Here is a 25,522-nt window from a genome sequence, read left to right on the forward strand (position 1 = left end):
TTTTTGATACTATTTATTAAAATCCATAGTAGAATTTTCAGGCCTTATTAAGATGAAATAGATGAGAATGAGAGGAGAGAAAAAGTAGAGACATTAGACAATGGAATAGAATAGACAATGGAATACCTTTTATTCATCATTCATTCATTCATTAATCCAGAAGACAACATATATTTATAATTGCCTATTATGTGCCAAGTATCATCCTAGAAACTAGGGATATCCAGGAAATCAAACCTGTTCAATCCACCCTCTGGGAACTTAGATTCTGGTCGGGAAAAGAGAAATAATAAATAAAAGCAATCACATAGTGGGACAGCTGGTAATAATTGCTCAAAAGAAAAATAAAGCAGGGCAATAGGATTGAGATGATGGGGTGTTGATAAGTTATGCCAGGGATCAGGCAGTGTGGCCATGTATATCAAGATTCTTTCATTCAATATTTATTGACTCCCTTTGAAGAGTTGGTACTGTGCAAGATACAAGATGAATAAGACATGGTCCCTGCCCTCCAGGAGCCAACAGCTCAGCAGAGAATCTCGCCACCTGCTCCATTAGGCAGACAGATTAAAAGTCTCAGGGCATATTGTGGCAGGAACATTGTACACAGTGACCAATCTGAACAGATTGTAAGTATTCCAAAACTCACAGTAGTTTCCATAAAATAATTCTCACTTCGAGCAAACATTTTCAGTTGGTGAGTAACGCTATTTTCCACCGATAGCACTCATATTTGAGGGCATCCTTAATGCATTGATGACTTGTTTTTCTTATGAGTTGCCAAGGATTGTTTGGGTCCTTATTGAAATGTACTTGCTTAAGTCCTCCAGAGCATCTTGGCTGGTTTCTTGTTGCTGTACTGGCAAATGCTTCCTCCAGTACTGAAAAATTTGTTATTTCTGAAAAATATGGACTGTCCCCGGTTGGTTTTCATGGAAATCAAAGATAAAAATGAAAGAATTACAGATTTTTTTTTTAAGTAAGGAATGAAGAATAGAACTTTGTTTACACAAGATTTACATAAATGTAGGTCACACCCTGGATGACCCTAGTTTTACCATTGCTTTGTTCAGATACCTGACTCAAAAGTTCCTGATTCATCAGGAAGACAGAGAAAAGTATAATTATGGCCTAAATATTCACTTATATAAACAAATAGCTTTTCTTTTTTTGTGTTATTAATACAACCTCCGTATTCCAAGTTTACAAAGGTTGTAATAATATAACATTATTAAAAAGAAAGCTCAATCTTATGAGAGAAAAACACTGACCAGAAAAGTCTTTGTTTTCTTGAAGACAGAGCTTTTTTGGGTAGGGGATGAGAGATCATATCACTGACAATTGTTGCAGAGTGAAGGAGAAAGACTCGCTGATCTCTCTGCTAGCACAAATGATGCTAACCCACTCACTTTGTGGGCTCCATGTTGGAACCTTCTTCCTCTTCAGACTCTGCCACATTCCTCACCCTGCACCAGTTAGAAGACCCAGGAGAGGAAATTATTTGGCGAGGCTGCGACATAAGCACAGGTGGTACCACTTGCTATGAACTTTTCAGTTTTTGTTGGGACTGTGAGCTGAGTTTATAGTGGTTTGTTCTGTCAGAGAAATGGAAGCAAGAGCTTTTGGCCCTGGCTGTTGATCGATTCTGCTACTGCTGATTTCCACAGGTTGCCATCTTATAGAAGATGCATTTCTTCTCTGTGGCACCTCAGAACCACGATACCAGCCTGAATCACTGCCAAAATCCTTAGTACTCCAAACAGTGCTTTTTTGGCAGTTCTGTCTTATTCTGTGCTGGAGAAATTTCACACCAAAATTTGAATTTTTTTGAGCTTTTTTTTTTTCCTGGCTGCACCAAGGTAAAAATCAGTTTGTAGTAAATTCAATCTTTTTCCTGCATGTTGGAGTTCTTCCCATTGGTGAAGTGTTCACTCTTATCCTGGCCTCATTTATAGCAGCTCCCAATGCTGTGAGCTTGTCAGCTTTAAGGATGAATAACAGATAGGAATTTTGCTATCAAAGTTACTTCCAAAGGCCATGAATAGTCAATCATTAGATAAGATCAAGAACTTAGTTTTAAATATAAACTCCTTCTCTGCACTTGCAAATAATACCGCCCAATTTTAACCCTAAATTCCCCATAGGAACTTAAGGAAATTTAGAGAATCTGATCTTCTCTAAGTATTCTGTTTTCTGAGGATATCACCCAATGTGAAGTCTACTCCACTGAATCTTAAGTAACTGATTCTGTGGCTTACTTGCGTGTCTCGCTTCTTTGGAGGATGCGATGACGTGTCAACAGAAAACTTCCATTTTCAGCTCTGTAACTTTGATTCACAGAATGTACTGCAATTAAGTAACATCTCAGGGTGGCCTTTCAAAGTGGGGAGAGTGTCCAGTTGTTGGTGGGTTTGGCTTAGGTTATGGTGTTTATTTGTTTGGGTTTATGTTTTGAACGTGTGCCCAGGGCTTTTGAAAAGAGCCATGGGAACATTGGTATACATGGAACTGCAAGCAAGAGAACAAATATTGCCAACACTTGGATTATGGACCTAGCGACATGTGGACTTATTTGAGAGTTAAAAGGTTATAAGACAAATTAAAAGGAAACAAGTGGTTTCCAACGGGATAGCTGCCTTTTCTTTTTAGTAAGCAGGAAATGGAAAGTGTAAAGCTCTTCTACCCTTTTGGAAATCCAAAGATAGGGCAAACTGCCTTGTGTCCTCCTTTCTGAATATCCTTTTCACTTTGTGGAGCTATCCGAACAGAGGGTAACCTTCTGAGCCGGCTAAAGTACTCATTTACATTAAAGTATAGGAATCAGCAAGTATGATGTGGGCATATCCCTGCTCTCTCCCATCACAGTGTTTTCTTCAAAGCCTGAAGGGCCAGCACATCATGGGCTACTGAATCCCACAAAAAAAGTGAGAGACTGAGTGTGTGTGTGTGTGTGTGTGTGTGTGTGTATGTTCACATTGACCTCTTGTGACCCTTATGCCTTTCTACTGCCCAAGAAAAAACAGTCAAACTCTTTGGAATATTTCCTCTTCTGAAAGACAAATTTTCCAGAAACTGTAACCATAATAGCTAGAGGGTTGTTAAACAAGACAGTATAACTAAGGTTGGGGTGGTGAACCAAAAGAATTTGGAAAGTTTGAGAATTGAGAAGATTGGGGCGGTTGACACACACTTTCTTTTCCTTTCATTTTTGAGGAATTTCCCTCTCTTGCATCTTCGTTTCCAATCAAATATATTTCATTCCAGTTCTAAAATCACAATCGTCTTCCCTCCAGTCTCTGTGTGGATTAGGAGTAATTATAAGGTAAAAATAACATTGACTCCTTTCTTCAAATGCGTACTTTTATTCTAAAGAAGGTTTACTGAGAGGTCTATTTTACCCCCCCCCCACCATGTTATAGATGAGACGGCATTTGCAGTAGTATTATGCGGATCTAATACAATGTGGTGAAGGGGGGAGGCAAGCTGAGAATATATCTTTTACTTTTAAGTTTAAAAAAAAAAAAATACTGATGGAGAAAGACACACACTAACACAGATAGCTCATGGTGATTCTCTTCCTGAGCATAACAGCTAGAACTAGTGGGTTCCCAAGCACGAGGCTGAAGACGCCTAAAATGTCCCAGCAGGCTGCTGGGTTTGCATGCCAATGTCCAGCAAATTTCATGTAATTACAGCTGCCTACTGAGGAGGCCTGTGGTCTCCATAGGCTGTTAAGACCTTAGTTGTGGCCAGAAGGGGAGTAGGTAGGATTCAAGTCCTGCTACCAATGCCAGAAGCTAGGAGCTTCCTTCACAGCAAGGGCAACTGTTAGAATAAGCCAGCTGTGCAAAGCAGAATTAAAAAGCTTGTAGATTTAGGTAAAATAGTGCCACCTGTGATTTTCTCCCCCTTTTGAAAAGTATGGAAGAAAGAAAGGCAAATCCTAGAAAAAGGGAGCTAGCCTCTTAAAAACTGCCAGAATCTGTTCAGCTGTACTGGGTTATTTTCCTAGGAACAATAAAAATCAATGAATTTGAATGGAGTTATCACTGTGGTTTTTAGAATTACCTGAAAAGCTTGCTAAAAATTCTGGCTCCTCAGGACTAGCCCAGAGGTTCTGATTCAGTGTCGAGCTCCATTCATGGGTCTGGGTCATGTGTAAAATGGGTGATTTACCATCCACAGAATTTTTTTTTTTTTTTTTTAATTTATTTAGTCAGAGAGAGAGAGCGAGAGCGAGCACAGGCAGACAGAGTGGCAGGCAGAGTCAGAGGGAGAAGCAGGCTCCCCATGGAGCAAGGAGCCCGATGTGGGACTCGATCCCAGGACGCCGGGATCATGACCTGAGCCGAAGGCAGCTGCTTAACCAACTGAGCCACCCAGGCGTCCCCATCCACAGAATTATTAGGGACCTTAAAAGAGACAGGTGTCTTAAAGTTCTGTGTGAACTACAAAGTGCCACATGAATGGTGATATTGAATAATGTGGTGTGGCGAGTTTTCCTTGTATTTGTCAGGCACTGGGCTAGGAACTCTCAGAGAAATAAAAGAAGTCTGCTATTGTTGTGTAGTTTACATAGTGGATCATTTTCTATTATTAGAGTTCACCATGAAAATTTCCCTCCCAAGAAAATGAATTCCTTAAACAATAATGTGTGGGCCCCATTTTTCTCTCTCAAAGTTGTTTTGTTACTTCTAATCTAACTCTGAAAATAACACATGAACATCGGGACTCAACTCCAAATGTTTTCCAAGGAGGGGTTTCAATCTATCTGACCCTTTTCTTTCTTTGCTTTAATCACAGATTCATTGGGGGGTGGTGTGGCTGGAATTTCAGTTAGTTGATGGCATTTCTTCCTTTTTTAATTGAACGGCAGGGGATGAAAATCATTAGGGGATGTTTGTATTGTGTTTGGATGAAAGGGTTTTCCTTAATATGTGTGCCTCGGTCACAGCACACATTCTTCAAATCCCTTAATAGTGCATAGTTGACATACCTCACACACACTGGAGGCCTGAAAGAGTGAGCAGCGGGATGAATGGGCATACATAAAAAACAAGTAAAAAGAAATGCTAAAATTACCACCCTCATATACAAAATTTGGGCTGTGTTTCATTTGTAGGGACTACTTAAAAACAGAGTCCAGTCAAAGGGTTATTTATTTTTCACTTCTAAAACAAAAGTGATTTCACAAAGAATCCCAAGTTGGAAAATATGTTAGAAATAATCTAGTCTAGTGATTTTGAAATCATGCTTCCTAGAACTGTAAAGCAAGGTTACTCTACCTTGGCTAAACATTTGAATCACTTTGGAAGCTTCTTTAAAAATACATATATACATATATATGCAAGAGCCTCACTTCCAAAGAATCCAGTTCGGCTCATACATGTGGTCCCTGAGCATATGTTTTAAAAGTTTTCCAGATGATTTTAATGCACGGCCAAGGTTATGAACCTCCATTCTAGGAATTTGGCAGTCCAAACATTTGGGCTTGTGGTCCATAAATGCAAGTATACTCCCTGGGGTCAATAAAATAGAGTGTATTAAATGGGGAAAATTAGGATGTGCTTGTGCCCCACAGAGTTCCTATTAATTTTAAAGAAAGCACTAGACTTTGGAAAGTTCAATTAAACATCATTCTATCATGTATTCCTTATACAGGACATTTTGCAGATATACAAAGTACACACAGAAGATTAAGACCCATTCTTTCTCCTGAAGATTTTACAGCCTTGCAATCTGGAAATATATATGGGTTTTGGCCTGTGGCAGAGGCATAGGGAAGGAATGAGCAAAACAAGGATAGATATAACTTTAATAAAAGGCAAGTATGTTATGGATGGCACAAGAAGGACTGAATCACAGATCAAAGCATTTTAGCTTTCAGCATTTTTTCTAATTTCTCATCACTTCTTTCTCCAGCATAGAATTGACCAAACTGAGCACTTTTGACATCCAAACTCTTAGAACAGCTTGAATATAAGAAGAAAAAGCAAAGTCCATACCTATCTCTTTTTACCTTCATTTGGTACAAGGGACGATATTTCTTAGAGCCTGTGACTGGCTAGGTAGGAGGTTTCTTTGATAGATGGAAAAAAAGTAAAAATCATGGGTGCCAAGTGTGAAGTGTGTTGTTGTTGTGTTTGTTTGTTTGTTTTCCCCCAGGACTGCTTCTTGATGTCTGAACATTGGTTTCTTTGCCAAGGGGAAGACAGAGAAAAACATCTGCCTGACTTGATTTGCTTTTGTGCTACTTGAGGTCAAAGACTATTAATAGCCGCACATTATCATCCATTGATTCATTCAGCAGACATCTTTTGAGGTCTGCTAATAGTCCAGGTTCTGTGCTCACGGATGGTGATATAAACAATGGGGACATGCTCAGAGCTTAATAGGATACGAATATACACAATAAAAATATAGGGAGATACCAAATAAGGAAAAAAAAAAAAAGAATGGGAGAACAGAGGGAGAGCAAATTCATTTTACTTAGTGGACTGTAATAAGCTTTTTTTTTTTTTTTTTAAAGATTTTTATTTATTTATTTGGCAGAGGGAGGATCACAGGTAGGCAGAGAGGCAGGCTCCCCACTGAGCAGAGAGCCCCATGCGCACCTCGATTCCAGGACCCTGAGATCATGACTTGAGCTGAAGACAGAGGCTTTAACCCACTGAGCCACCCAGGCACCCCTGTAATAAACTTTGTAAAACAAGTAATATTTCTCATAAAATGACAATTTTATGAATAGACAATCATTTCCTCTTCCTCTCTTCCTATTTCCATCCCTCTTTTCCTTTACTTCCTCAGATACTTATGGAATTTCCACAGTGTTTAAAGCACCGTGATGAGAGTTTTTGGCTCTAATCAGACACTAATCTGCTCTTGAATGGCTGAGAGAGAACATTTTCTAAATATGCACACCCTGTAGAAATTGTTAAGTGACATAATTGAAATGTAAGGTAACTAAAGATGTATAAGACAAAGACAAAATGTTCAAAGGCGACTGAAAAATCGTAGTCTTAATGTTTTTGTTCCATTCACTGCTTTGAAAACTGCCCCTGAATGTGTGCGGAAGCATCCGCAGCTACATGCGGAGGACCCTTGCCATATCTGGGAAGCAAGGTGAGATCTTGTGACCGGTCCCCGTCCGGGATGTCAGGACCATTTTTGCACTGGTCACTTGTAATCCCCAGCCTGTGAAGAGGTAGACTCACTGTTATTTGAAAACCAACCTGTGCTATTTCGCTTCTGAGTTTCTGAAAATGATTTTCTGAAACGCTATTTGAACAACCCTTTGGAAATAAAGTCAGGACTTCGTATGGCTTTCTTGCTAAAAATGGGAAAACTGAACTTGATTGGTGGACGCAAGCAGAAGTCTTACAAGCTTTGAGAAACTGCTGCGCTGAGTGTTTTATACCCTCAATGCCCACCTCACCCCCCCAGCCCTTCCTAAGCCTTGACTCTTAAAGTACATTCTTTCATTAAGGAGATTCAGCACCCTCTTCAGTAGCTGATTGAGTCATTAACATCCAACAGCAGGTCTTAGTCTTGAAAGGTAGGAGTCAGCCACATGAAATAAAATTTTAAACAAATGCTGCTTTACTTTTCTATCATTCTCTCTCTCTCTTTTTTTCCTCGTTATTCTCTTAAACAAAACAATACAAACATTGGTTGGCCATGGAACCAGTAGTTGCATTGTAGTTTAAAATTTAAATTTATTTCCAGGTGATATCCCATGACATTGACATTCTATAGATAGTGAATCCAAGCTTTTTCTCTTTTAAAGAATCTTGTTATCCCTCCCAAGAAATACCTGTGATTCATTTCTACCATGTGCCCCATTCTCTTGCTATTCAGCAAAATGGAGCCTGCTTCATCAGTTTCTGGTCTCTGTAGATTTCCCCTTTATTGAGTGATTAATTACTAGCTTTCTGTGACTTCTTAATCTTTTTCTGTATTTTAAAATATTCCTACATTTCAAAATCCTCTAGTGTAAGATACAAACTCTAAATGGAACATAAGTAACTGCAATTACTTTCCTTTTTATTCAGCTTTGCCTTTACTACCAAAGACATCATTTGGAAAATGTATTAAAGAATCATAAAAGTTTAAAACTTAAAAATAAACACTAGGCAGCTAGTTTTGTCAATGAAAACATTAACATTTAAAGATTAAAGTGACGAAAATTGTGCTTATTCCTTACATTACTAACAGAGTGCCCATTTATATTAGCAATAGTTGTATTTTTAAAAGGTGCCACGAATATATAAAGATTGGTTGTCTCTGAATACTTAAACACAATATATTTAAGACAACACCAAAGCACACTTTTATTGTCAGGGAATACTGAAACCCACTACTTAATGCATGAGTTAATGGGACTTCTTGACAAATAACCTGTTAAATTTTAGCTGACAGCTTGTCATATATTAATTATAAATAATTGTAATATACGGCTATCATAATGCATGCAACAAAAAAAAAAAAAAAAGAAAAGGAAGAAAGGTAATTAGAGTATATCCTTTGTTTCCTCCTTCATTTCTTGCTCACAAGAAAAAATGACCCAATGTTTCACTTGGGTTGGGATAGTGCCAATGGTTAATGGAATGCCCCACTCTACTAAAGAATTTAATGGGAATATCCATTTGTCACAGTCGCATGCCGTAATCTCCAGTAGCAGAGCCAATGGAAAATAGCATCGTACCATAACGTCCTCTACACACTGCAGGTGAGAGTGAAATGCAACAGCAGAACTGAACACTCAGGGTAGAGGGCCTGGCTTTTCTAGGCCTTTTTTTTAGAGAAAGATACGGATTTCTTTTCTTTAAGAGAACAGCACTGACAGCAACAAGAAATTCTGCCCTGGAGAAAAAGAAAGCGCCTTTCTTTCGTATGGAGAAAAATGTGAATGTTTGCATAGCATGTCTCAAAATCTCTAACCACCTCTTTGTCTACTGGAAACCCCCTTGTTTGTAAAGAGATTTTGATTGGTGGAATCAGAAAGACCAGGATTAGACTCTCATGTCAATCACCAACTAGTTTCTGCATAGAAGCTTCCAGATCTGAAGAATAGGACTAATAGCATCTAAATGCGCTGTTTCTGGTAGAATGCATGAGGCCATATGGATCAGAAAGTCAGCATGGCAACTGAAGTACTGTCTTCCTTTCTTCTTCACAATTTAGATGTAATTATGGTATGTTTGGATTACTTTATATATGCAGATTCCGTGTTCCCAAATGAATCAAACACGTATATAGTGAGTGTATTTAATATCCATTTGTTTTATCTCTCTCGTGTGCCAGTTCTGTGTCTGGAACAAGCAGTAAGTCACTGCAAACTGTTGTATGAATTAAATTTAAAAAACTCTGGCAAACATTTTAACCCTTCTAAAGATGAATAGTCATTTGAAGATCAAAACCATTAATTGTTATTATTTTTTAAAAGATTTTATTTATATGAGAAAGAGAACACATGAGAGAGAGAGGGAAAGAGAGCAAGACCATGAGTTGGAGGAAGGGGCAGCGGGAGAAGCAGATTCCCTATGGAGCAGGGAGTCTGATGTGGGGCTAGATCCCAGAACCCTGAGATTATGTCCTGAGCCAAAAGACAAACACTTCACTGACTGACCCTCCTAGAGGCCCAAACATTAATTGTTATTCCCTTTGTGCATTTAGATGCAAATTAATAAGGTATATTGGACATAACAACAATATATAAGAAGAGATCTCAGATACTCATTTCGTTACCTTATGAAACTATCTTCAGAACATGTCATTTGAACCTATGTCATGTTTCTCCATTATAACTGAGTTAAAAACAAACAAACAACAAAAAAAAAAAACTGGCTCTTACAAAGAAAATATTATAAGCAACAAGTATTTGATTCCTGGTTAATAATGTGTAATCAGAATAGAAGTAAAATACACAGTTTGAAGTCAAGCTGATATAGGTTTAAACTCTATCTTGGCCACTTGTCTACTTACGTCAGCATGGCCAAATTATCTTCTTGGATCCTGTTTTCTCACTTGTACAATGGGCCTAATTATACTTAACTACCAACGCAGTTATTAAGACTGGAGCCAAGGCAACAGCCGTGAAACTTTTAATCTCTAGCCACATGATCGAAACATAAGTTTTACAGAGCAATATTTAGTATTTATAACACTCTTCTTTCTTTTTTTTCCTGCTTTCATTTGTTTTGCTTAAAAAATTGTTCGCGACCCACTAGGTTTGCAACCCACGAAAGGTCATGATGCACCTTTTGAAAATAGTGGGACAGCATGATGTTTTAGTATATAAGAGTAACAAATGATTACTGTCATTGTTGTTATGATTATTTTTAGTCTTTTTAGAATGTTTCATTATAGATGAGAATAAAATCTTTCAAGTACTTCTAGGAACTAACTCCCTTGGATGGGGTCCAAAATAGACTCATACTCATTGTATGCTGAATTATGCACTAGAGGGGGTTGTGTTATTGCAAAGATCCTGTGTGCTATTCATAACAGAATGCTAAAGCAGAAAGGAACTAAGAACATGTCTAGTCCCATTTCTTCATTTTCCTTCATTTAAGTATAGTTTTAAGATATTCTATATTTATTGCTCATGGATGAGTGGGAAAAACTGATCTAGAACTGGCAGGTAACTAGGGAGAGTTAGGGGCAGGGTGACACTGGGTCATGATATCTGTGTTTTGTGTCTGCTTCTGCCATTAAATAGTTGGGTCACCTTAAACTCTCAGGGATTTCAGTTTCATTACCTGTAAAATTAGGTGATTTCAACAGATAATTAGCCCACCTTGATGTTCTTTGACTTCAAATCTCCAAACAGTAAACACTCCCAGAGGTTATATGAGATGCCACAGAGTATTGTTTTGTTACAAATCTGCTGTGAAAGTATTAAAGTTTGTATATGGGGTGGCTGCCTTAGCCCACTGCAGCTCTGATGTGCAGAGTCTGGCTCCTGTTTACTCAATCCCCTAGATCCTAAGGTTGGATCTTGCAATAATAATAGCTCAGAATCCCTTGTTGCCTTCTCCTACTGCTACTTCTTTCAAGATGTTTGTTTATTGTGGGACAGGAGCATCTAGGACCTCCTTATGTCTGGAAAGTAGGGTCCTTGGGCTAATCTCACTAACACTGTTCTCTGTCTCCTCTTCTTTCTGGATCCCTTTGCTACCACTTTGTTGCTCATGTTGGTAATGATCATTGCTAACGTTTTCTAAGTAGCCTAACTGGCTACCAAGGGGGTGGGTTATTTCCTTAACTACACTCCCAGATAGTGGTCAGAATTCCCAGCTGGAATCTTTTAAAATCAGGTCAAAATAATCAGACCTCCTTAAAAGTAGCAGAGGCATGCGTGTCTCTCCACCAAATGCAACATAAAATGATTTTTAGGGTTTTAAAAACGTTCTTTCCTTTTCTTTCTTTTTTTTTTTTTCTTCTGACATTGAGCTTTGCAGGAGAACAGGGTTCATCAGTTTATGGAGGAGGATGTGGCGATGAGAAAGCCAAATCAGTTTACACCTTGAGTGAGAATCACCGGTGTGGAGCTCAGATTTTTTTTAATCCATCCTTAAGGCACAGGGGCAAGGGCCCATCATAACTAGTTCAACTTTCAGTTCCTCACGTCATCAGAAAGACTGGAGGTAAACCTGACTCGGGGTGGCTTGCACAAAGAGAAATTTCTTCTTTTTACTATAAGGTTAACCATTTAAAAAAAAAAGAAGAAGAAAAGAAAAGAAGAAAAGAAAAAGGCAGGCACAGAGAAGAGTCATGCCAGAATAATCCCTCCCCCTTCAAATTGCTGGAAAACTAAACTTAATTTATCAAGACTCCTTGCAAAAATAGGTGGCTTCTTTTTGGAATACAAAAGGGTCAGAGGATTATTGACCAATCCTTCAGTGTAGTACAGCATGCAGATGGTTGAAACAAATGCCAGCATGAGATAATAGTCAGGATGCTGGATCATTAGTATGAACCTAAGAGGTCTGCTTACCTTTGCCCTTTCAAAAAGCCTCCAGCCTGCAGGGATAAGTATAGTGTGTATGTGCTGCCCTGAGTGCAGAATGAGCAGGGCGGGCGGGGGGGGGGGGGGGGGGGGGGCTGGAGGCCCTGCCTTTACTTTATTTAACCTTTCTGACCAGGTTTCTAATAAAATTGTGGTAGGCCAATTGCCAATGGTGGCTTCCAGCTGCTGACTTTCTCCACATGCTGGAGAGCCTGTGAGGAGGAGTGAAGAAGGTTAAAATGTGCCTGTTAGCTAACAGTCCATCCAGTGTGTTCTGTGGATGAAGGGTTCACAGCTGAAGCTTGTGCAGCGGAACAACTGAGTACATGTCTAGGGAAAGGGTTTTATGGTGTTCTTCAGAGAAGCGGGGAGCAGTGAATTTCCAACATCCTAAACACAAGTAGAATGGAAGCAAGACAAGAATTATCCCACTAAGGTTGATTAGAGACGTCCCTTTCTTCCTCTCTGACTCCAAAGTAGATCCTACAAGCATCCCCGAATAAGACGGCCAAGGTGAACTGGGGCGGACTCAAACTGTCTCATCAACGCGCGCTCCTTACATATTATTATAACTCCTTTGAATTGGGTCGCAATCAGCATTTTTTCCCCCCAGTGTGCCGGGATGCAGAGCAGGAAGCACCCGTGTGTGCATCTCTTAGGAGATGAGTGAATTTGTTAGAGGGGGTCTTTTCTGGCCTGGTGGATGGATGCTGGGGAGTGACGTCACCCGCCCCCTCCTCCGTGTGTGTGTGTGTGTGTGTGTGTGTGTGTGTTGCGCCTCCTTCACCCACCTCTCCTGCCCGCCCCTCCTTCGTCCAGCTCTCCGTCCCTTTCAGTGGGTCAGTGGTCCAGATTCAGGGATTCGCCAGCGGGCGCAGCGGGCCTGGCTCTCCCTGCGCCCGGGCGCACCCACACTCACACTCTCGTGCTGGCAACGCGCACACACAATCTCCCAGCGCTGGGGCACCGCGATTCCGTGGGATCCCCAACACGGTTACGAGGATTTTAGAAATCACTCAGACAAGGAAACAAAGAAAGAAGCTTTCCAATCACTTTCCTGAGCTTTTTCATTTAAATTCCCCAACAAATCATCTCGCCTCTAACCATAACCACCAGGTTCACGCCAGGTCCAAGGACTGGACTGGACTGGCCTGGCCATCCCACCTCCTGGCTCTTGACTCCGCTCGGGCCGGTCTCCAGGCTTCGCTTCGCCCCATCTCCCCTGCTTTCCTTCTTTCCCCCCGGCCTCAGTTTCTGGTTACCTCTCGAGTGCTCTTCACTTTTGGGGGGAAGAAGAGAAGAAGGGGAGGGAGGCGCTGAGGGGGGCAGCCGAGTTGCTATTTGTGGCCAAAGAATCCTCTTTAAAAGAAGCAGCAGCAGGAAGGAGAAAACGAGAGAAGCGGAGGGGGGAGAGGAGACCCGGCCCCGGACCCCCTAGCCGCGAGCAGCGGAGCATCGAGGAGCGGGAGGAGGAGGAAGAGCAGGAGGAGGAGGGAGGCAGACACAGCGGCGGCGGGAGCAGCCTGCGAAGCGAGCGCAGGGCGAGCAGGAGCGGGAGGAGGAGAAACCGCCGCGGAAGCCTCCGGCTCAGAAGGGCCAGGAGGACGGCCCGAGAGGAGGAGGAGGAGGAGGCGGAGGAGGAGGAGGAGAAGGGGGTAGGGGTGGAGGGAGGGCGGGGGGACGCGCTCCTCTGGATGCTGGATTTGGGGTTTTTGGACTCACTCGCTGACTCTCCTCCACTTCCTCGCTCTGGACTGGGCTGGCCATTCGAGGGCCGGGCGGCGGCAGCGACTGGGGGGACTCCCGCGGCGGCGGCCGCAGCTCCGCGGGATTAAATTGGCCGCCCAGAGGCGGCTGCTTAGGCAGGCTCGGGCTGCGCGGCCGTGGCGGGGCGCGAAGGCGCTGGGGAAAAGTGCCGGTGGCGGCGCGGGAGGCGGTGGCGGTGGTTGCCCGGAGCCAACATGACCAGGTAAGTCCCCGAGTGACTCGGTCCGCCCCCCTTTGCCCTCCCCTCCCTAAGCCCGGGGCTTGCCTTGAGCTCGGCTCAGACAGCCGGCGCCTCCCGGGCCGGAGCTTCCCACTCCCGCGTCCGCGAGCCCAGCGCCCCGACACCGGAGCGCACACAGTTTGCTCTTCTGAACCTCCTTGGGCAGAGGTCCTCCTCCTCCCTTCCACGGTTCGCTTGTGGTTTAAAACCTCAGACCAAGGAAGAGTGGCAATTCTAGAGAATGAGGGTGTTTGTGTATGTTTATTTGTCCGACCCCCGCTCTCTCCTCCTAGGGTGGGTAGAGTATTGGGGAAATGGAGGAGCTCTGGGGCAGTCGGACCCTACCCAGGGATTCTGCCTCTGCATGTATCTATATCTATCTATCTATCTTCTTCTTCTTTTCTCTTCTTCTTCTTCTTTTTCTTCTTCTTCTTCTTTTTTAAGAGGCTGTGATTACTGTTTTAAGGAGGGCTGGTTATGGTGAGGGGGCGAATTCTTTTTCTTTCTTTCTTCTGAACTAGTGGGGGGAAGGAGAAATAGCAGGAATCCAAGTCTACACGGCTGCCATAGAGGAGGGGGATTGTTTTGGAGACCTTTCCATGGCAGAACCAAAGATCCTAGTTCTGCTACGGGAATCTGCTGTTCTTACTCATTACGAGGGTAGGGAACAGAGAATTTATAATGAAAAATCCAAGTTGTAGGAAACAATTTTAAAAGAAAGCCACAAGAAACCAAAGGTTCTTGGCTTCTCTATCGATTTACTGTAGCTTTTATGTAGGCAGGTAGAAAACTTAGATTGTTTATCTATTAGGTTGATTTTCATTTAAAACATTAACAAATGAAGTCAGTTTTCTTATGCTTAAAAAAAAATCTTGAACACTAAAGTGTAAGCTGAGCTTTCATTAATTGGGTGTTCTAGGATTCTGAATAGTAGTTCAATTCTCCAAAACCCAGACTATCACATCTACTAGTATTGTTTCCAGCTCGCCTCCCAGTACACGACTTGCCAAATGTCTCTGTTTTCTAAAATTCTTAGAGTGATCCCCCAAGACCAAGCTACAGTTGTGACTTAAGCACCCAAGAATATTCCTGAGGGATCACTCTTCCTGTATTTTCTCTTAAAGTCCCCCCCCCCCCCGCCCCGTTTTAGATGCCTGTAGACACAGTGACAGTGACTTAACGGAGCTTAGCACACTCATTTTGAACCTCAGAGACTAGTAACTGCTTGTGACTTGAGAGAGATTTGCTCTTGGACTTCCAGAGCTACAGACATGGACCTTTCCCTTTGATGTGTTCTTTCCAACCATCCTGTAATAACACACATATGGGGAGTTGGTCCAGCCGTTCATACTTTTGACTCTTTTGGCTATTCTGTCTGTTTGAAAGTGTACACACCCACGACTCAACTTGAGTAAAACCAAGGTGATGTACCAAGACTTGAAATATCCTGATATTAAGGAATATTTAGATGATACCGACCTAAAGATTGTGTTATGTTGGTAATATGATGATATCCAGAACAATGCTTAGTATATATTATGCTTGTTTTGAAAGCATATTCTATTATTTGTCACAGATAGATATTATTTTATTGATTTAGTAAAGAAAATGAATTTTCCATGCTAGATGTCCAACTTCTTGAAATAGACATCCTAAATGGACATGGAAGGAAAATTTCTCCACCTCCCACCTCCCATAATTATGTACTGTACTTTGCTTTTCAATGGAGCTAGCAATTCTGTGACAGATTTTTAAAATTCACCCTCATGCTATCAGCTATTATTGTACTTTCAAAGTGTGAAATTGACAAGCTGGTCAGTTTCATGAATTCAGCTGTCAGATTGTGTCCAGTTAAAAATTGCTAAAAGCTGTAAATGTGCCTGCCTGGAATTTTCTTTTGTAAAGGAAAGACAGCAAGAGGATGAGGATTAAGGGGTGTTATTAATTGTACATCTTTTAAAATAGGGGCACTCCAATGTGAGTTTTTATCACTGGCTGTTGTTGGAAAATACGTGTCGATTTCTAATATTTTAAAAGTGGCCTTCAGTTTGTATCAATATTTCATTTAAAATAGTGAGCACTTTACTTAGAAATTATCTGTTCTTAAACCCTTCATTATAATAAGTATAATAAGAATGAAATTCAAAAAGAAAAACTGTCTCTCAAATATATTTTAATATATTTGAGTAATATATCACTTTTTTGTAATGACATGTAAAGAGGTGGATGTTAAATATTTTATTGTGGAGGTTATGTAACCCAAATTCTTCTTGGACCAGTGCAGTGATAGTTACTAAAGTAATGAAATGCGAAGATCTTCTTTAATATATATATATTTTGGTAGGTAACCATGAAAGTAAAACCGATTAAAGTATTAAATACAGTGACTTGATTTGCCTTTTAAGAATGACATTTATGTAAAGCCAGAATATCTTCAAGTGGAGAACTGAGAATCGGAATCCCCTCATGTGCTGCTGTTCGCTGAGCCACTAGGGGCCTGTATTACTGTTCTTATATCCAGGAGATACCCTCCTATGGCAGATGCAAACCCTTCCTAGAGAGACATTAAAAAAAAAAAAAAAAAAAGTAGGCAGTCCCCTAAGTTTTTCTTTTGTTTTTAACCTATTAACTCATGCTCTAGTGTTAGTCATGGACATTGATTGAAGAGTTTTTCAAGAACATTATTTATAGAGCTTCTGAAACTATGATGGTGTAAAGTGATTTTTTTCACATAAAATGTGAAACAAAAGAAGTATTTGTGTAAATTCATATGTGATCCCAGATTCTCAGTGTATGCCAAGGATAAACAAGTAGGAACATTAAGAACTTTTTTTTATTGGACTGATAAGGATGTTATTTGCATAATGTAGGGTTAAAAGATAAATGAAGCAGAATTACTTTAAGGAAAATGTAGTCATAGATTGATGGTGTGATTAAACTTGCTTTGTAAGTGCTGTGCAAGTTAGTATGGAAGGAGAATCTGAGGCTCAGTCCAGTTTAGTCAGCACTTGAGGGACCTGGACTGAAGATGCACTATACATTTTTAAGTGTCAGTTTCACAAATTTGAAATCTACCAGCTGTGGCAATCTTGATAGACATTAGGCAATAAGGTCAAGTATACTTACACTGTTCCTTTGTTGATTTTCAGTTTTTCAAACTGACAAGGGTGACTGTTGGTAAAAGAGCACGCTACCGGCATTTGCATATTGGATTTCCTTCAGATCCAGCTTGATTTATCAAGCCATGAAACAATTCTATTTTTTAAAAAAGATGCTATGGATAAATGGGAATTCATTAACACAATCCCATATGAAAAGGGCCATTTCAGGAAAGATGGATTTCTCAAGGTGATTTTGCTTTAAAACCACCCAGTTTCAGCAGTGTAGTTGGGTAGTCTGAGAGGTAAAGTATGTGTGTGCTCTAACTTGTGATCCTGAGAGCTCAAACTTTTACACTAACATCTTTAAATCTGTGCACTTAACCTTTGCTCAAGGGTACCCTTTTACTTGCCCCAAAGTTCCTGGTTATCTCACAAATGAACTTTACCTTTGACATAGTGTGCTCAACTGAGTGGATACAGAGTATACCTTTAGGATTGGTATTACAAGATATATGAAGTGCTAAATATACAGCTGTAAGTATTCAGTTTTCCAGAGTACTCACAGAATGTATTATTTTTTCCCTATTTCCTTAAAGGGACAGTAGTTTTTGGCTGAAAAGTTTAGTGTGAGAAAATAAGTTCTATTTTAAGCCAGGTCTACTCTGGGTGTCTTATTGCTTATTGGAGTTATTTACCTTTTCTTTGTACTGTTTGGTTTCTTTGAAAAATTCATTTTGGAAAGCTACTTACTTGTGATGGCACAAACACAACATGCAGCCTGAAGCAAAGTCAATGTTTAAAAACATTTCTTTTTATATTACTAATGATTTGCCAAGAAAGAGCAAAGAGAGGAGTTATTCTTTCTGTGCCCTACAGGATTAAGGATTCCCATATAACACATCATCTAAGATATCTGGTAACATGTAAGAAGATTGCTTAGAAGGGATTTTTCAGTGAATTTTATTCCAACAAACATCACTTTTTTAAGCTTCTGTAATTTTATAGCACAGTGACATTTCCAGCAAAGGATCCATTTGTTTGGGGATATGTTTTCTATATGGATAATCTCATTTTCTTGTGATTAGTACTTGAAAACACTTTCGAAATTTGATGCTTGGCTTGCATTTGTTTTGACAATTGAAGTGTCCAACTCCCTCCCCCATTTTTCAAATAAAAATGTGTTTCAGCTCTTTCACAGTTAAGTCCTTTAAAAAGATAGCTGAGAGAATATATGGCTTGTGCTTCCTGATTGTTCATTATATGAAATTATAGCCTCAGATGTAAAAGTTCAGCATTTTGTTTGCGTCATAAGTCTTTGGGAGGTCAGAGAGCGAATACTTGTATGTTACAGCCGTCTCTGACCTAATGCAACCTAAATAATAAAGTCATGCCAGTGGCACTAGACTGAAGCATTAATGAAGCAGAATTGTTACAAGAAGTATTTCAGGAAATCACATTTAGGTCCTCTGCCCCTTGTTTCCCCTTTAATAAATTGCCCACTTAGCTTTCATGTGATCAACAGTCAGTTTGCATTTTCTTCTTTTAACATTTAATCATTAAATATTTTAAGGCTTAGACATTAATTTAAGTTTTATATCCACATGTTCTCAAAACAATGTGTTGGGGGAAAAATGACTAAAATCATGCCAGTAATGTCCTGCCTTCTCCCTTTCCAGATAATCCATTCAGTATCTTTCTGTTCATTATTTTTTCTTTGGTACTGATACGTATGATTGGATCATGTCAATACTTGTCAGTTTGTCTATTGCTTTTTACAAATTACAGAAAAAATAGAGCAAAACTGAACTTTTTATTCACTTTTCAACATGTACTGTCCCTCAAATCAAGTTCCTATGTGTCATAGTTGAGTAAATTAAATGAAAGAATTGACAATTTGGGAAGCTAAGACAACTGATTTTGTCTATAAGCCAGCAGATCAGGTGTACCAGTAGAAAAGTAATGTTGAGACAACTTAGATGATCCTTATTCCCCACCTGCAGTAAGCAAGCCTTGCTTTCCTTTGCAAATGACTGTTCTTAGCTGCCAGGTTTTTTCTTTGGCTCCTTCCGCATCTGTAACAAAGTACAAAAGCAAAAGCAGCTATCTGAAGCTACGCTTTCTCCAAATTCTTTGGATTTTCACTGACCAGAAACCCTGTTTAACTCTGACATTCTGATAACAATGTCAGGAGCATTGTGACCTTCACCGCAGTGCTATTTACTGGATTTAAGCTGTGTAACTCTTGTCAGTTTCATGAAATTGATTGAATTTATAAATTCTTAATTGTCTTTTTTTTAACAGCCTTTGGGCTATATTCCTTAATGCAGCAGTGGCTAACTAAATTGAGATTGTGAATTACATTGAAGGAACAGCACTTCTCCATATCATTTAGGGATTAGGAGATATTGTACTTTCAGATACATAAAATGATCATCTGTAATCATTGGGTCAGAAGTGATAAGAGACTTCTCTTGTACGCTTCAGTAAATCAATTTCTCTTATTAATAAAAATTTTTGTGTTAGTTCTGATCTTATAAATAATTGAAAATTAGTTCTTGTTTCATTTTATTTAATCCTATTAGTATATAAAGGTAATGCTAACGATTATAAAATCTCAACTGACTTCCTTCCTTCCATCCTCCCCTCTTCTTTCCTTCTCTTCTCCTTTTCCTCCTGCTCCTTCTTTTGCTGCAGTGAAAAGAACATAAATTTGATGCAAGCAGAACTGAATTTATACATTAGTATTGTCACTTATATGTGGAATCTTGGGGGAAGTTATATAACATTTCAGTGTCTCGGTTTCATTATCTGTAAAGTGGAGAAAATAACCATAGATACAATGAAGACCCAGTTAGATAATAGGAATTTATCTTATTTTTCATTATCAAAATCCTGGATTTAAGAGTTATGTAAGGAACATGTTGTATTCGTTAATGCTAGTTTCTCTGATAGAATTCTGCTGTCTTTAGCTACCTGCTGTAAATTATTGCTACCTGACTTAAAAATTAGGACTTGTTGGTTATGGACGTTTTGTTCAGTTTTCACTGTTGTGTACCTGCTATCATTACCACACATGCTAGAACTGCAGTTTCTTTCCAGCATGTTGATTGAAGTCTGTGCACATCAGTACATCATGGGACACTATCTCAGAAAGCTTTTAAAGCAAAAGCTAGAAATGATTTTACCTTAAGTACACAAAGAGAGCATTTTGTTTTAAAGTAAAAAAAAATGTATTAATAGATTCTTGCTGATATTTGATGTGGAGCTGCGGTCTGGGGGAAGAAGTGTTTAGAAAAGTACTTAATTAAAATAGTGAACCAAAAGAATTACCATTTTTTTCTTTAATGGTAGTGCATCTTAGAAAGCTCCTTAGCTCTTTGCCTAGTGCAGCTGTCCTTCCCTGAAAGATCAGGTTTCAAGAGCAATGATGGATGGTGGGTGCCTGTAGCCAGTTGTGGGGTTTGTTCTGAGGTCAAATGTATTGATGGAGGATAGGAATTTACTGCCTTCTGTCTCTCCCTAAGATCTGCCAGTACAATTACACAGAGAAAAATTAGACTAGACACATCAAATGCTGATCCAGTGTCCCATTATAGGTCAAAAAGACATTTGTTTTCCATGTTTAAAATATTTTTTTTCTTCCATTCCCCCTTCCTCATGTTCTATCCCAACTGAAAGGACTTTTTGAGCGTGTGCACTAATGGTTTACTGCAAGTAGACCCTAGCATCTCTGTAAAAACAAATCAAACTACTTGCAATAGTAGCTTAGTTGAAATTTTATTAAAGGGTTTTAAGAAAGAAACAAAATATGCCTACCCATTTTCATAGTTCTGTTTGAAACAGTTCAGTGTGTTTTTTAGGTACATGGTTTTATACTTTATTTTAAAGGGATCTATCAAGATTATCTGGCTTGTTGGGAATCATAATAGTCTATTGGAAATGATGTAAATATTGTGAATCTACTTAATGACCAATGAATGATTTTCACTTTTTTCCTAGGTGGAAAAATTGTAGTATTTTTAAAGGAATAAATTGTGGGAAATATCTTCCACTGGAAACATCCCATGGATGGTAGCTATTCTCTCTGAGCTCTTTCTTTGGCACTTTTTTCATCAACATTCTTTCCTCTTAATCTGATGTTTTGGCCCCTGCGTCTCCATTTTGTCATTTTTTCTGTGGCCCTCATCAGGTCATCATTTATCCCGTCTTCTGTGATATTCCTGTCCACCTCTCACAGAAGCAATGATTTCTGGTAGTTGACCTTCAAAATAAATCTCCTAACTTCTTAATGAACTTCCAGACCTGATTTTTTTTTTTTACCTGCTTGTTAGATAGTTGATATCTCACACTCTACATTTTGTAAACCTAAAACACTATCTACACATCCATACACAGATTGACCTTTTTTTTTTTTCTTGGTAGCTCATCATCTGATTTAGCTCTGCACTAGAAACTTGGGTATCAGCTTTGTCTTCTCCCTTCCTTTCATTCTTGTCCCCATTCAATTTTGCAGGTTTGATTCCTGTAATCCCTTTCAACTGTGTCCCTTTGCCATATTGTTGACACATTCAACACACCATTCCTAGCTGCCTAGGCGGTCTCTATGCTCTCACACTTCTCTTAATTCTTCCTGAAAACTTTCATTTTTCTGAAATGCCAACCTTCTCAAGTCTGCATACCCATGTAACGAATCCTCAGTACAGCAGTCCAAGCACTTTACAATTGAACAAGCACCCTCCCTTATAGAACTCCAGGTACGCCCCCTCCAGCAGCATCCAGAGTCCCTGCCATCAGGGAGAAGACTGCTCCCAGAGAGTCCAGTGCGGACAGTACCGTTTCTGGAATCCCCTTTCTCTACCAGCTGTTCTAACTTGCATCCCTTGAAGTCCTTCTAATTATTCTCCCATTTCCTAATTTTCAGCTCAAGTACTGTGCCCTCTTCTTTGAATTTAGTTGGAGTTGAATTTAATTGAAATCATGAATGTGAAGAATACTTGTTCATTTGAAACCTCTTATGATGCTTGGGACACATATAGGTAAAAACCAAATTTCTGTTAATTTTTCTGATATTAGAAGTACAGTAGCAGTGATCGATGGGCCAATTCATATGAGTACCTACTATGTGCCAGGCATTTGACATGGCACATTTTTTTCAGTACCACATTTAATCTCTATAGTAACTGTGTGTAAGTTTGATGGTTTTGTTATCACCAGTTTATTTAGGAGGAAACTGATTCGTTGAAAGGTTAAGTGACTCGCCCAAGGTTACACAGCAAGAAATAGTGAAGAAGGAACTTAAAGCCACGGTTTTAAGTCCAGCAATATTATAGTCCCAACTCTCATGCACTCCAGTCTTAACCCTCAATATATGCTTATGTCTGACAGGATTCTTAAAATTTATTTCACATGCACCAGGGAAATAAAGCCAGTATGGTGCTTTCTTGATCCAAACTCAGGAAGAATCTTAGGTGTTAATATAGGTTGTCCTTCCCTCATTTCCAATGAATCTGTTCTGCTCCTTTCTCTGACCAGAGGCATTATTATTTTTTTTTTTCCTATACTTAGATTTGGGCTAGATGGTCTTTTTATGGTAGTCACCTTCCAACTCCAGAATTATGTGCTTTTCAGGCCAGTGACACAACAGCCTGAGCTCTGGAGCAGAAGTGGGTAAATGACATATTTTCACTAAAAATAGTTTTTAAAAATCACAGAGGCTGGCATTTTCAAAACTGCCCAACAGGTAAGGAATCAAAGAATTTATTTATTTTTTATTTTTTATAGACATATAATGTATTTTTATCCCCAGGGGGACAGGTCTGTGAATCGCCAGGTTTACACACTTCACAGCATTCACCATAGCACATACCCTCCCCAATGTCCATAACCCCCTGCCCCTCTCCCAACTCAAAGCATTTTTATAAAGAGAAATATGGATTTAGCCGGACTATCTGAGGAGCAGCTTCCCATTAAAGAAATGAAATTATACCAAGTGATGTATCTATGCATTCTATTTATTGGCAGCCTGCCCTACCCAGTTGTATCTGGGCAGTTTAGTCAATTATAATGTCTCTTCTAAAATACTCTATTTTCATTGCATACCTGTTAATTTCATTATCAATAACAGATGGATGATTTGATAGGCTTTTCTCCATTTAATCTATTTTGTGAAGGTTTAACTTTTTTTTTTCTTTTTTGGGGAAGGTTCTGAGGTCTAATTCTGGGTTAATTATGATTTTATAAGTCATACAATAAAGGATTTACATTTGTTTGATGATTTGGAAAATTATTTTTTCTCTGGCAGCAAGGCACCCTGAAGTTTTAAATCAGACATGGTACATAAAATAAAGTTACATGGAAAATGCTCTGGTCTTTTATGGCTCTTTTAGAATGTCAACAGTTAAGTGTTCTTTGCCCAGGCTTCTAATGGACTTCTTACAATCATACACTGTCTTGTTTAACCATGTTTTCCTATGAGTTTATCTGTAAATGGAACCTCTGAGAAGCCTGGAGAAGGGTATCCTACCTTTTCTGGGTAATGTGTAGTGAGGCCAGTTACAATCTTAATAAATTTGTTTTGATGATAACAGTTATAGATTAAGAATGACAAGTTCCATAAATATTGTTATGCATATTCAGGTACTACCAGAGAAATGATTCCCTAAATGCATTTGAGTCTCATTTTACTGTTATTTAGACTCAACTTGATCTGATTTATTTTTACTGAAAAAAATTAGGAAATCTATAATTTAAATTTTGATTTAAAATTTGTCACTTAAAATCTATTTTCTCTAAAAATTGTCACTTCGAATCTGTTATCCCAAGTATACCAAAATGAATATTAACTTCCTTTCAACCAAATTACACACTATCTTCTGATATGTTCTCCGACATCTGTTGGCAAGGTCCCCATCATCTTTTGCCTGGTTTGCAGCCTCTCTGTGTTCAGTTGAGAACACACTATTGTTGCTTCTCTGCTCTGTGGCCAGTGTAATCTTTAAGCAACTTGGAGTTTCTCCTCCAAATATTCTGGTGGTCCCACATTTCCTTGAAATATGGCTTGAAATAGGCAACAAAAGTCACCTGGCCTTTGGGGACTTTACCTTTGCCTTGCCTCTTGCTACCTTGTCATTCTTGTGTTCATTTTCTCTGTTCCCTTCATCCCACCCTCAATGCATGTACAGTCCAGCAACATTAAATTATTTGCTGTTTCTAAGATGCACTACTCTGACTTTTCCATCTTTAATTTTGGGCATGTCCTCTCTCTTTCATGTGTAAAGTCCTTTCCCCTTCCATTTTTGCCCAAGTCACCTCTTCCATTACCTCTTCCTCTTCTATCTTGGCTGACAACTCTTCCAGGAAGACTTCCCACTCTCCCAAGACTGGATACCCTTTATGCACTAAACAAGCACTGAATAAATTTGGCAGTTAATGTATATCATAATGTATTGCAATTGCTTATCTATGGTCTGAAGAATTTCAAATTCTTTGAAGCTGAAACCCATGTCTTCTTCCCAGTGGGATCTCTAGTACCTAGCCCATGACCTTGCTCAGTGTAGTCATAATATTGGCACATAGCTGTTAAGTATTCCATGAACAGATCAAGTGTGAGCAGAAAAATCAGGGATGGATTAGTTCATGGCCCAAATCTTATAACCCATATGTTTAATATTTAACTGTACAGTTTATGGTCTTATTATCAGTTGCTCTTTAGTAATTAATTTTTACTTTACTTGAGCTAAGTTTCACTTACCTAGTTCTCTACCAAACCATGGCAAAGCCAAATCTGAGTATACTGTGTGTATCTACTCATATGTCACCAGACAAGACAAATCTGCCTTTACATCTGGCTGGGGTAGGAATTCCCAGATGCACTTAATTCTGACACATGGTCATTATTGAACCAAAAGCCATTGCCTGGCATGATTGTAGCTTGTATTTGTTTTCATTTTAAAGGGCTTCATCCAGGCTGCCAAATGTACAACAGGTGCCTTCATTTTATACTTGCCAATCTGTTGTTATTCAAATGACCGCCGGAACAGAGACTAATGGTATCTAATAAAATTGATCTCAGTTCTGGCAAGCCAGGCTCACAAGAGCACAAGGGGTAGGAAGTGCAGTGTGGAAATATGCTGGTGCTGAGTGTGCCTGGTGAAGCATACAGTTTTTAGGAGGTGACATATGTCTCAACATAGGCCCCTTGATTATGTGGAGCCATGGAAATTTTCCACAGCCTAGTGTTCCTTAAACATGAGGATTTGTAACATCGAATCTTATTTTTGATGGACTTGCTGGGTGGCACGTGGACTGGACTGGTCGTGCCAGCTTATGGATGGATGGTTATGCCATGTCTGTAAGGCACACTTAGGTCATCTTTTCATGCCAGAGAGCTGGCAGGTATGATGGCTTTTACTTCCTGTCATCAGA

General features: G+C 39.5%; 1 protein-coding gene across 33 annotated transcripts in view; it reads left to right on the forward strand.

The window, feature by feature from the left end:
- The first annotated feature begins 13,890 nt into the window (after positions 1-13,890).
- Positions 13,891-25,522, forward strand: part of PTPRD (protein tyrosine phosphatase receptor type D) — a 525,037-nt gene continuing 513,405 nt past the window's right edge. For all 33 annotated transcript variants that reach the window (XM_059411633.1, XM_059411644.1, XM_059411635.1 and 30 more), the window contains exon 1: positions 13,891-13,979. The gene's annotated coding sequence lies outside the window, so the exon portion shown is untranslated. The remainder of the gene's footprint in view (positions 13,980-25,522) is intronic.

Source organism: Mustela nigripes, chromosome 9, assembly GCF_022355385.1.
Source record: "Mustela nigripes isolate SB6536 chromosome 9, MUSNIG.SB6536, whole genome shotgun sequence".
Lineage (NCBI taxonomy): Eukaryota > Metazoa > Chordata > Mammalia > Carnivora > Mustelidae > Mustela > Mustela nigripes.